Source organism: Vanessa atalanta, chromosome 19 (assembly GCF_905147765.1).
Source record: "Vanessa atalanta chromosome 19, ilVanAtal1.2, whole genome shotgun sequence".
Classification (NCBI taxonomy): Eukaryota; Metazoa; Arthropoda; class Insecta; order Lepidoptera; family Nymphalidae; genus Vanessa; species Vanessa atalanta.
The window spans coordinates 9188657-9202807 of NC_061889.1; the positions used below are offsets into that span (position 1 = coordinate 9188657).

The window sequence follows — 14151 nt, forward strand, 5'->3', positions numbered from 1 at the left end:
TAATCACGAGTATTCCAAACAAAACTCCCATAAAATTAATCGAAACAGTCATATTAATAGAACTTAAGTTACAGAGTATCAAATTTCAAGCCGTTTAGAATTAATAATGGTCAATTGTTATAATTATCACAGCTATAACTTGTTTTAAATGTGCTCGAATGTTTAAGTACTTAATAAACATGTCCAGCTTGACGGGAACTGCTAGTTTTATGAATTTGTTTTACAATTTCTAATGAATTCTATAACGAGATAGAAATTACAACTGAATAAATTTTAAATTAAATATTATGTTACCGTGCTTATATTCTTTCATGTGAAAGTTTAAAATTCTAAGTAAGTTTAAATTGTATTCTAGTACCGCTGAGGTATTCAGTCGATATTTTTTGTTTTAGTAATATTATTCAGTCATTCAGTCTTAAACTATAAATTATATATATAAAATCCAGACATATTTGAACCCAAGACTCATTTCAGATCGTATAAAATATAGATATGTTTAAAAATAAATACTACAGACCTAGCTGTTTTAATTACTTTTCAAAACCATTTACCTCAAAGCAAAAGTCTCCCCTTAAGCCTATTAAAATTTCTGTACGTTTCCAGCCTGTCGGGTTTAACTCATATATTTTATTTACGTTCCCATATCTAATGAGGACCTTTACAACCCTACAATTTACAAATGAAAAATAATTGAACTAACGCACACAAATAAACTACAAATATATAGTTTGTTTTAATTAGAAATAAAACACACGGTTTGTACGTTACCTAATCAAAAGCATGTCTCCAGCTGGCAGTATAGTTGATGTTCAATGTTTATAAACATCTATACACATATGATACGGTTAACAAGTTACTGGTATTTACGAGTACTCGGCATGACCCTTGCAACTTGTACGTAGTACTTTATGTCAATTTAATTGACCAGCAGTGATAGTATCTTCTAACAAAAATCATAGCTTTATAAATCATTACTTTTAATTTAAAATAGTTTAGACTCGAGAAAATTAATTGTGTTTGGTATTTAAAATATTTCTTGAATTCTGAATAATAATTTTTATCATTAGTGTATCGCAAATACAGGGGTTTATCCAAATACTGGGAATTCCACAAGGATCAAATTTTGAGCCTTTCTTGTTTGTTCTATATATAAATGATGGAAGGCTCCTTTCTGATTTTAGGATTTGGATATTTTATTATGCCTAGTTTGTCTAGTGCCACAGATCCACAATAGTCCACCGAACGCAAGGCAGAATTTTACAGCGGGGTTGAGGTGAATTATACTATAAATAAATTCGCTCATGATTCACAACAAATTGCTTTCACGGTTACGAAACACCTTAGCCCAATTTGAATCCGTAATCACCATTGTATCCACTGAGCCATGTCGGCCACATAGACATTCAAAGAAGACCGTGAAAACTCTAATTAGGAAATTCAAATAAGGCATACCATATTTTAAATTCTAAGAATAAGCGCGCATTAATTTTTCCAAAATATTCAATTAGAATACCAATATTAATTGGTAGAAAAGAGTAAATACTAAGTTTCTTCCTGTTCCTTCTCGTTGGAATCGGTATTCCGAACCGGTAGTACCTTTCTATTTAATTTATTATTGGAACATGACGATTCAAATGTGTTTTTATAAACCGACTTAAATAAATACAATTTTGATTTTGAAATAACATACTTATAAACTAAAGCTTCCTTTCCATAATGATTTGATTGTTACACCTAAATACACATTGAGAAATGCAATAAACGATTGAATAAACTCAGTGGGTATAAATAATTTTAGTAACATTTCCAGATACCGAAATCGTTTCAAACGGAAAACATGATCTGATGAACTTTAAATATTCGAATCTTTAACACAAATAAATTGGATAAATGATTAACTGAATCTAAAGTGTATCTCATCCAAAACTAACGATTGAATAATTCGTAGCTTAAATATAACCTCTATTTCTATTAACATAAGAGTTATTACTGTTAATTAAGATCTTCAAAATATTACCAGTTCCCACGAGTAGCGTGTTGTGTGAAATAATGAGTTTTGCCACGCAAGGTGAATTTTAATGACCTATATTTAGATTAGAAGACATTATACCATTAATTTTCTTTGTAATCGTTTTAACTATAACAGGAAATGTATAAACAGTAGCACGTAGCAATACGAATTGAATATTCTATTTGAATTGGTATGTCATGTTTGTATGTTGAAATTTTTATCTAACTTAAACTCGTGACTGATCTAAAATATTATCGTAACGTTACACACGCAACGGGCATGACAAGCTATAATGTATGCTAGAAATGAGCATGCTAGTTGTGAGCACAGTGTCCTACAGAACTCCAATATGTATAATAGTAATAATTTTATTTGTTATAAATATATGATTTACACATTTAAATAGATCTGTGCGTGTGCTCACAACATATCAACGAACTGTAACATTCTTAACCTCACTCTTGTGTTACATAACATTCAATGCTAATACCAAAATGGCTATCGTGGCATTTGATTGTCAGAGGTTCGAACATATATACCGAAAGCCTAACAAAAGTTCTTAAAAAAAACTCAACATCTAATATAATCAATTATTACACCTACAACATATATTTTTTATGTATACCTGGAGGCGATCATAATATCTGACATATTGTGCTATTAACTATAAAATCTTTAGTTTTATAATAATCTACAGCACAAAAAAGTTAATTTTAGAGATATATCTGAATATTACAATAACACTCGATTACATTAGAACTAGTTTGTCTTCAGGATTATTGAATCGAAATTTAAATCGAAATATAATAATTTAATTAGACCCGTACAAGAATTTTTAAATAAATAATATACGAGATTATATCAAATGTAAATTAAATTTCTCGACTTACATTCATACTATTAAATTTATTCGCAGAGCTATGGGAATCAACTAACACGAGCTTATTAAATAAATAAATTTGACATAAAAGCTTTTAAAAACAAACAACCGATCACAAGAATAACAGAAAGTGCACTTTAGTTGAAAAATAACATTGGGTTTTTATACGTTTACATTAAAATGTTTAATGATATACGTATGACCATCTGATGGTAAAGGGGTCACTACCGACTAGAGACATTGGCACTGTAAGAAATATTGAAGTACTGTAAGAAATACCTTAGATCGCGGTTGCTAAGATATTATGTCCGTTGTTCCTGTACGGCGCACTCATCCTTCAATTGCTATTTGGTGGTAAAATATCTGATAAGGGGGTGACTACCCAGACGGGCTTGCACAAAGGCATCAAGTAAATTGATAGCAAAAAGTGACTTGTTCACCTCAACGAAAGTAACGTTTCGTTTTCATCATCAGTCGTAGTAATAAATGACTAAAATATTTACTGAAAATTTTCTACAAAATGTACACGCTATTACGAACTTTGTTTTATTATCTCTATTAATTTAGTCAAAATCAGTATCGTTAACAACTTGATTAGCAAACAATAAAACTTAACAATTTATTTATTTTGATATCTCTTAAAGTAATACGTCATCCAAAAAAATAATTTTATGGTAAAACCCTAATCAAATTTCACTGTGTAATATTAAAAAAAAAACAAGCGAACATATACACAGACGTACTTAGGTGACATTTATTTAACGTCAAATGTAAAAAATGTCAGACATCATAATATTAGTCCATAAATATAAAGCGACAACTATTTAGTCAACGTAGCCTTAATCCTCAAGACTTTCAAAACAATACGACTGTTACCAGATTAGTTCAAAACAAATTGTAACTGTCACATAGTACCGTATGTCATATCTACAACGACAAGTCATATCCGAAAAGAATGCTCTAAGCGCCTTATCTAAGAAGCTTTCTAACTTGTTATGACGTGAATATCCGATAGCTTCAATGCACTGGTAACGATACGCCTGACCCAGAAAAGTAAACCCATTCATTTAGAAACTTATCTCATAAACGTTGATGTTTAGCACGCCCACTGGCATGCCACTTGAAAGTAAAGGTAAAATGTTCGTGTTATTAGGTATGGCCGTCTTGTAGGTGGACCTTAAATCAGATCCTGGGATCCTGGGTGTAAAGAAAGAACCGATAAAATTAGATAATTTAAATAAATTTGTAGTAGTAGCAAGCAAAATTTTGAAAGTTTTATTTCTATGTAATAGAAACACACAGGCAAAAGGGCCAACTGGTGGTAAGTGGTCAAAACTCCCTAAACTCCAGTGTTGTTACCATCCTACAAGATGACGAGAGTGAAGGAATAAATAATGCACCTGTGTTTGAACATTCACTTGAGCTTCATAGTATTGCCTGCGTTAGCCATTCTTCGTTGAAAACGGGACCACTATCATCATTCGGTAAACAGTAAAACATTACTAAGAAAACAATCGACAAAAAACCGTTAGGTTAGGTTACCAAACACTACATATGTAGATAAACACGTCATGAAAAAATAAATATTTTTTTCGAGGTCTGTTAAATAAGTTGTAGAGTCAATTACCATTGGAAGACAATTTATTCGACTTTACGCTAGATTACTTTTAAGCACTTTTATCAGAGTATATATATAAGGATTTTGCCTTATTCAATATGTGCATCGCACTTGCTAATTGCTTTTTAAGAACCTATCAACGGTTTGGATTAAAATACCTGATCCTTATCAAAAACTTCTGTTTACAATAGTTAAATATTACTTGGTCATAGATTGAGCAACTTAAATGTTCTATGTGGAATATATAATTTACTGCTCGGTAGGGCTTTGAGCAAGGCCCTATGGATAAGTACGACCCACCCATCAAATATTCTAATGCCAAGCAGTAATACTTTGTATTGTTGTGTGAGTAACTACAGGCACAAGGGACAACAATAACCTTGGTTAGTTGGTCCCAAGGTTGGTAGCGCATTGGAGATGTGAGAAATGTTTAAATTTTCTTACAGCGCCAATGTCTATGGTGATCACTTGCCGTCAGGTAGCCCATTCGCCCGTCCGCTTACCTATTTCATAAAATAAAAATAAAGGTTTGGTTTATTTTAAGATTTTATTGTACTAGCGACGTGTTGGCTGCATTGTAATTATATAAATGATTTTATGTTTTAATGGGCAACAATAACCATTATTATTTTAAAGCTATCAAGATCGTGGTATGGTAGTTTTCCAGATTTGAACCCATAATCTTCTAGATCCAGAACTTCTATCTACTAGGACATCTTGACTCTTTGACCTAATACTGAATAACATGATTAAATATTTAAATAAACGTTCGCCTTAAGTGCTCCACCTATTCATAAATTCATTAAGCCACTGAGAGCTCTATTTTAAATACCTTAACGAGATAAGCGTGATAATTCTAATCGAAGTTATATCTATCATTTATCTGGTTAAAGATTTCCACGCTCATGTGAACTCGTTTTTAGAAAATTAATTGCAAAACTTGAAGTGAAACCATGATCCGTATAAATCATGCAGACTTCGTTGAGCGTTAATTATGTGACGGAACACGTTTAATTCAATATATGTTTATTAAGACCGTGCATTTTAGTGTCATGTTAGTCAAATGACTAGGTTGCTTCGAATCATGATATTCCAGTCGAGTCGTAAAGAGTTAAGAAATTCCCAGGAACAGGAGTGGTACTTGGAGTTGATACTTGATAGTGTAATGTAAGCATGTTTAACCGTCATTACAGCAATACTGTTGTTGTGTTCCAATTTGAAGGGTGAACCAATGAAATCACAGACACAAGGAACTATTTATTTCGTTTAAGTTTGAACGTATTGGCAACGTGAGGTATAGTTAATTTTTCTTAGTGTCAATGTCAGTAGTAGTAGTGACCACTTACCATCCGATGGCCCAATAGTCAGACTGCTTTCCTATTTTATACTCGTATTTTTTCAAGAAAAGGGGTACTTTAATATAAAAAGAGTGTAACATAGCGATGCTACCAATATTGAGAGATTCTTGCTAGACTCCTGTCAGATTGCCAATCCGTCATACTATACAGTAAGGCCGTAGAAAGTGCACCTGTGCTGCACATATAATTAAAATACGATTTGAAAATAAAATGAGACAGAGTCACTCGCCATCCCTCGAATTATTTGTAACATTAGATATTTAAAACGTACAAATATGTAGTTATATTTTAATATATGAGAAAACAACTCTGTCTTGTTGTTTATTACACTTTTACGGCTAAGTCACCGAAATTTAATAAAGCAAACTTGATTTTTTTACATTAATACCTAGGATCCACTACGATTCCGATACAATATTATAATAACAAACAAATAAATTTCGAATAATCGATAAATTATGATTGAGTGAATTTTCATATGAAAACATGCATATTTTTATAACCAGGCAGCATCAAAATCATGAAATATATTAACTATATGAAATATCCAAACAGTGAAGACAAATATATAAACAAATATACAAGGGAAAGGTTAAACAGTCACGAAACTTATAATAAAACAAATAGGTTATTATTTGTTTTAGTATTCAAAGAAATAACAATCTATTTCTTTATTTACGACTTTCACTATTTTGTAAAACTAATTACGTACATTATCTGTAATGCTATCGAAATAAAATATATATAATGATTAGTTGTTGCTATGTGTTATAAGCATTACTAAGTACTACTAAAGAAGTCCTTCCTTGTTGTTTAAGCTTACGTCAAACCAAATTTCATCAGGTTCTGTGGTTTGGCCGTGAAAACGTAACAGACAGAGTTACTTTCGCATTTTTTATATACATAGTTATTGGTAATTCGACGTATTCCCGTTAGGAGGTAATAGGGGTGACTATTACCTCCTAACGGGTTAATTTGTCGTCTCTGAAAACTACCAGTTTCTCGGATTCGTTTATTATAAACTGATACATCCGGTAGCCGATTAGGGAGCAAACGCGAATAATCTTGCATTGGTTAGGTATGCTATGGTAAGTTTTGTTCAAATACGAATCTCCACCAGCGTCCTTTGTGGTCATTTTATTTCGATTGCTTTGAAATAAGTTCCTAGTTGTTATACATTTTTGGAAAGCTAAGAAAACGGTCATGTTTTTAAAATAATCTGCAGGACAAGTTACGTCACGTTTTTTTTAGTTTTTAAGGCATTTTTGTGGAAAAAATATTGAAATAATATCTTCTTCCGTCTCTAATTTTAAAATTTGAACGGATAATTACTATATTAATAGTGACAAATAACCAGAGTTTAATCGTTTTTATAAATCAGACGAAAAAAAATAGTTTTTAATTTATACTTTTTTGAAGTTTTTTTTGACTTATTTTGAAAAAAACTAAAAAACGTGATAACTCAAAAATGGTTAACTTTTGCATTATGCATATGGGGGTTAAAATTATCGCAAATAGTCACCCCTATTACCTCCTAACGGGAATACGTCGAATTACCAATAATATATTGTATTTCTAATCTCTACTTCACACTAACAGATGTATCACAGCACAGGTCTAAGGTTGGCTATACAGAAAGTTGAAAAGTGTGCAAACCAAATTTATTACTAAAACAATCTATAATGTATTTAGGTTAACGCATATATTGAAAGTCATATACATTATTGCCCATGTGTGATTTTGAAGTATGACATACTTCCCTTCTCGAGTGGGTAGCGGCAACGTGCGTATCATGTGTGCGCCGTGCTGTAAAGTTAGTGTAACAAACGAATATTCTTATCCTATCTTGTTATTACCATCATCCATCCATTGGCTCTTCACGTATGTGAAGAACAAGGGAACGCTCCCAAAAAGAAAAGTGTCTTCGAGATTAAGATACGGATTTGGAGGTAGCTCCCGTTTCTATTAAACTTAATACAATCCACTTCGCTATCGTGAGTATATAACCTCTTGCTGGTAACCTTTTAAAATTTAAGTATACAATGAAATTAGATTACTGTAAAGATAGACGAATACAACCAAACGATATTCAAAACAAAACAACCGAATACATAAAAATAAAAAAAAAGAATATAAACATTATCCAGAATTAATACCTTCATTCATTCATATTTCCTCCTTTAAAGCTTATCACTTGTGTTAGGAATGGGGACGACAATAGCCCAAAGGGTCAGAATCGATCCTGTAACAGGTACCACCAACTCATCAGATATTCTACCGCCAAACTCAAGTACTCCGTATTGCTATGTTCTGTTTCAAAGGGTGAGTGAGGCACAGGCACAAGGGACGTAACATCTTAGTTCCCAATGTAGAAGGTGCGTGGGCAATGCAAGGAATGGTTAATATTTCTTACAGTGCCTTCAGATGGCCTATATGCTCGTCCGCCCACATATATATATATATATATATATATAGTCTCACTAGACATTGTAACCATAAAGCATTGTAGTAAAAATATTCATAACCGACACTAAGAAATTTCTTGATAAAATAAAAAATATGATTCAACAAACACTGGTATTTGAACTATACTGTATACGTATAAGATAACCTTTAAGCTTATGAAACAGTTCAAAACATCAGATTTCATGACACGAGGAATGCAATTATTAACCTTAATTATTTAAATAAATTCAGAAAATATATATTATAAATGGTAATAATTGAAAGACAAAAAAAATACATAAGCCTGCCTAGGAAACATTATATAATATAATTTTAATGTGTTATAGAAAATGGTGTTATCTATCAATTTGAATACGAAAAGAATACGCCGCCAAAATAATTTAAATATTTTCCAATATGACGCTGACATCTTTAGTACTCGGGTGACATTTATAATTTACAAAATATATTTTTTTTTTATGGTCGTTAGATTATTACCTTGGTGTGCGTGATAGCTGCGTTTGACATACACAAAACGTCATACTACGTTACTAGTGTGTGTGTATTTAGTGACCAATCGTTGGCCACTATTTTTTCGACATGTTCTCACCTTTGATTGTCTAGACATATAAATCATCAAAGAGAAGAAATTAAATAGTTTTTTTTTTTTATTAGCAATTACCATTTTGGTTAAGAAGTTCCTTAGTCTGTTTAATAGTTTTAAAATTAAAAAAACGCTTTTCAATCGCCTATATTTATTCATATAAATAAAATAAATGAAGTATCACCGGATTTTCCACTCTTATTCGACACTTAAAGTAATTTTTCGTTTACTTTGTTAGCTTATTTAATAAACTCATTACTTAATAAAATAAACTTTTCCTTTTTAAAATTGTACTATCATCTTCTAACGTCATTACACAATTAATATGATATAAAATCTTGTCTCGAGATTCAAGCACTCGTACCTACATATATAATTAGGTACCTATTTACTACTATTTACATATAAATATCGCGACAAGCTTTCAGTGGTACACAAGATTCTTAACCAATGATTGTGGATTCAAGTCCTGAATAGTACGACTGTGTTTGCATTACATTAAAACCTGCATGAGTCGTACGAAAACTTTGGAGCAACGCGATGGAATAAGTTGTAAACCTCCTCATCAAGAACAAATACTTCAGCCCAGTAATGGTACAAAAATGACTGTTACATAAAATGTCACTTTTATATATAAAATCCTTTGCTTAGTTTAAATGATTTAAAAGTACAGACGACGGGAAGCGACTTTATTTTATATAATGTAGAGATATAGCTAAATAAATAAGTACTTGAAGAATTTATCTATTAACACCTTTAGAAAATAATTCAATATTATATTTGTAAGGGAAAAAACAATATTCCTAAACTCGAAGATTTTCAAAGAAGTGAAGTCGTGAGAAACGCTCGTAGTTTATCTCCACGGTCCACCCACACAGAGGAAAGATAAAAAGTTATCCTAGTACATAAATTTATATATTTTTATGATGATGATATTTTCATCATCGTGAACATTATGACACTTTATTTGAGGTTATATTTGGTTATTCTATCACTGTAAGAGTTATTAACCTTTCTTTTTTTTGGAACGATGTTCTTTTGCTCGGCTTACTGTAGAGTGAAATGGCCGAAACCATCACGTAAGGAAAAAACGCTAAGTTTTAAACCTGGCGACTTTTGCCTAACTTTGTGTCTTTGTCTCTTTCTATTGTATAGAATTTTATTTTCAATTCATTTTTGTTATTGTTTTAATTGTCACGTGATTGAATAAATAACAGTTTTATTTATTATCGTTTAATAATTCTCTGTTTGTCTCTGTCTGTTATTTGATACATAATATACAGAAAAACGAAAGTGGTTGACATCGCTCAGAGGATTAGCCAGCTGAAGTGGCAGTGGGCCGGTCACATCTGTAGAAGAACTGATAGCAGTTGGGGCAAAAAGATTCTAAGGTGGAGACCGCGAATCGGCAAGCGTAGTGTAGGACGCTCTGCGGCACGGTGGAGCGATGATATGCGGAAGGTGGCCGGTAAAACATGGGCCGAAGATCGGGCTCAGTGGCACGCCTTGGGGGAGGCCTATGTCCAGCAGTGGAATAACACAGGCTGATCATGATGATGTTTCACGACGCATCTAATTTTTTATTTTATTACACAATAAGGACAACGAGCTAATGGCCAACCTGATGGTAACGTTGGGAGTTAAGTTATATCTCTTGGCCCAGTCACCCTTCAAACTAGATACATACCAATACTAAGCAAAGCTATTTGGCGATAGAATATGTGATGGTTGAGGTGATAATGAGCTGTCTTGTTACTTGCAATATTATAACTTTTGAAACACTCTGTATATGAAATATATATTTTAATATTAGCGGCAAAATACAAACGATCACACTAAATGAATAAGCAGTATTTGTAATAGGATATATTATATATGTTTTAAACATAATTAACATATTTATATAACATTATGAAGCGATTTTAAAATTTAATGGAATTTGAATATTTTTACAATAACTGACGCTTACAATAATTGTAAATCTATAGTAGAAAACTAGTCAGACAGCACCCCGGCCACGTCTCTCTGTCCTTTATTCGCGCTAATCTCAGAATCAAGTCGACCTATTTTGTATTGGACTCTAAACTCAGATCATTTGCTTGTTTTTGAAATAAATAACATCAGTTCTCAAGGAATACGAAAATCGGTGTTCGTTGTGTAATTCCTATCGATTCGTTAATTCAATATAATTCGCTAATCTACAGAGACATTGTTCGACTTGGCGATAACTACCTCAGAATGTTCTAGACGTGTTCTTTGTGTACTTCTCGAGTATCTAAAATTGCACATAACAGATTGTTAATTAATGGCACGTGTATAAACATATTTATAACGTATTTAGGCAGATAGGCAATTGGGCCAACATTGGCAAATATTAACCATTCCTTACATCGCCAATACGCCATCAATATTGTAAACTAAGGTGTTATGTCCCTTGTGTGTGTATAGAATATAACAATACTAAGTACTGCTGGTTAGTGATAGAATATCTCATGAGTAGGTGGTACCTACCCAAGCGACAAAGACCTTGTATCAGTAGATGGTAGAATGCTCGCCTGCCCCGTATATATTACGTAAAATAAAATAGTAATCACAACTGCTTCTCTTTCTTTCTCATTCTCTTTTAAACCCATTATTTGTGGTGTTACCTATAAACTATATAACGTTACTTTAAAAGTCCCAAAACGTGACTAAATCCTCGTCTATATTAGAGGTGATGGCTGGATTTGTTGTTAAAATTCTACATCCGAATAGAACATACGCTAGGACAGTTTCATTTTACTACATATTATGAAAGAGCAACAATAGCCCGAGAAAAATATCATGACTACGGACACTGTTACATATTTTATACTATATATAACATATATAACAGCGCTACTAGTGAACGAAGTCAGTGTACAAGGGTCTTAACATCTTAGTTCCCGAGATTTGTGATTGCACCCGTTACGAATGAGATCATCGCCTCCAGGCTGTATCAATTAACGAAAATATTTTTTTCATTAATATATAAAAGCACAACTCAATTTCTTGCACCGTTTTTCTCAGGTCCGAGTCGTTTGTTTCCGAACTGTTGGCAGATTTTTGGAATAAAGACTATTGACTTTGACCTTTGTTGCCGCATTGATGATATGAGGAATGATTAATCTTTCTTAAAATATCTATGAGCAGTGGTGACTAATTAGCATCATTACCACCATCATCAAGATGAGCTTTGCCAGTCCGCCTCCTTATGTGACAAAAAATAAGACTACTAATCATGAACTAACAATTTATTTGATTTATATGTACAATATCTCAACCAAGAATTTCACAGTAATACATATAACGTCTATAGAGCAAGGGTTTACGAGCCGCCTAGTGATGTAAAACGTCGCCAGTTCGATCCTGACAACTTGGGTTATGTTTATCCCCACTCCCTTTACAAATTTTAAACTTAATTGAAGGGGTAAAATGTTAGTAATTTCTTAATAGGGCATTGCTACTACCCTTTTAAAAAAAACAAATCAAGTATTCTATAAAATTCTTAGCTTTTAAACTATTTATGACAGTTGCGATATAAAAACGAAATAAAATTTAACGCTTTGATATTTTCAAAAAAAAAAAAAATTATCTAATATGTATTTGTACAGTCGTGATATCTAAAGGTTCACTAATTTAATGCAATAATAATAAAAGGTATTCAGAACAGACCATTTGCCTTGAATCAGATGTTGTACGACCATTTAAGTTTGACCCTAACACAGAATGCGATCTCGATCAGCATATGTAGGTATGACAAAATCCTGGATTGAACAAACGTATACAAAAATCGAACGACTTGTTATTTATTTAATCTGTATAAGATTTGTTGTGTCGTCATTTATGTAACTAACTATACATCCTTTCTGACATAGCATTATTTAGTAATCCAATCAAAATATATGATCATTACCAATACAATTATGCTTTTGTAATCTTTTGAAATAATTACCAAAGATTTATTAAATTTAAATGAATAAATACTTTATTTAAATAGGCTCTTACTAGAACTTTTGATTAGTAAATTTACAATATATTTTATGTAAAGGTACAACCGGTTCGGAATGTAGATTCTACCGAAAATAACCAGCAAACATCTTTATAAACTTCTGTGTTCCGTTAAATAACTTAGACGTTGTGTTACTTAAATACAATTAAATTGATATGTCCTGCATTAAATTCAACAAATACTAAATTTATACTTTTATGTCCTCTATACGTATAAGTTTTTACAGATTAATATACCGTAACGTAACTAAGTAAAGCTAGAAAAAATATTAAAATTAGATTCTACTCAGTTCAGTAATCTGACGCCACATCAAGAAACTCTTTAAAATATTCTGTATATAATTTTGTTAATAGTTATAAACTGAGAGTTATGTAGTAACGACATTTAGAATATAACATTAGTTTGCAATAAAGTGACAAACGCTGAGAAATTGTTAGAAACAAAATCAGCACGTTATATATATACGTACATATATTCTAAACTGGTTTATAAAAATGTACTTTAAATTAGACGAATACTTTTTCTTCTTTATTTTTCTTTATTTGTATTTATTAAGTCTAATAATAATCATTATTTATATATTAAGAAGATAAATTTGTATGTATACGAAAACAATACAAATTTCACACCGACTTTTGTTTTTTCACAAATACTTTAGTTATTTGGTTCAATGATAATTATCAAATACAATTAACATTGCGCTTGTTAAAGATACAATAAGATAATTAACAAAACAAATACTTTCATATTCTAAATCAAGCTAAATTATTCTCAAACCTCCACACATACTCAACTTGTTCAAATAAACTGGTATCGCATGGAATTCATCAGTGTCCCGAACAGTAGCACTTTAATGGACAGAACGAACGAAGTAGCCAGCGAGCACCGTCAAAGTAATGATAGAATATCACTCACCTATTCCCCGCACCCCTTTTTCCTTACAGATTTCACGTAGAAAATGTTTTTCCACATTTTCATATTAAATATTTTCCCATGACACACTTATGTATAACCATTGCACTACACTTTTAGCAGCATCACTTAACTCGTATACAGAACACGTTGTAACGTTTCAAAAACACTAGATTAATCCCGTTTCCTGTCACATTCGATATATTTAGTTGATTTGAATGATATTTGACGCGTGAAGTTATAAAGGCTTTCAATAAAGCGTTTGATGACCCTAAAAGTTGCTTTACAACTGA

The 14151-nt window shown here is 31.8% G+C and overlaps 1 protein-coding gene across 1 annotated transcript in view; it reads right to left on the bottom strand.

The window, feature by feature from the left end:
- Window positions 1-13915, bottom strand: part of LOC125071410 (F-box/LRR-repeat protein 7) — a 52225-nt gene extending 38310 nt beyond the window's left edge. Inside the window, exon 1 of the mRNA XM_047681641.1 lies at window positions 13862-13915. The gene's annotated coding sequence lies outside the window, so the exon portion shown is untranslated. The remainder of the gene's footprint in view (window positions 1-13861) is intronic.
- Window positions 13916-14151: the final 236 nt, after the last annotated feature.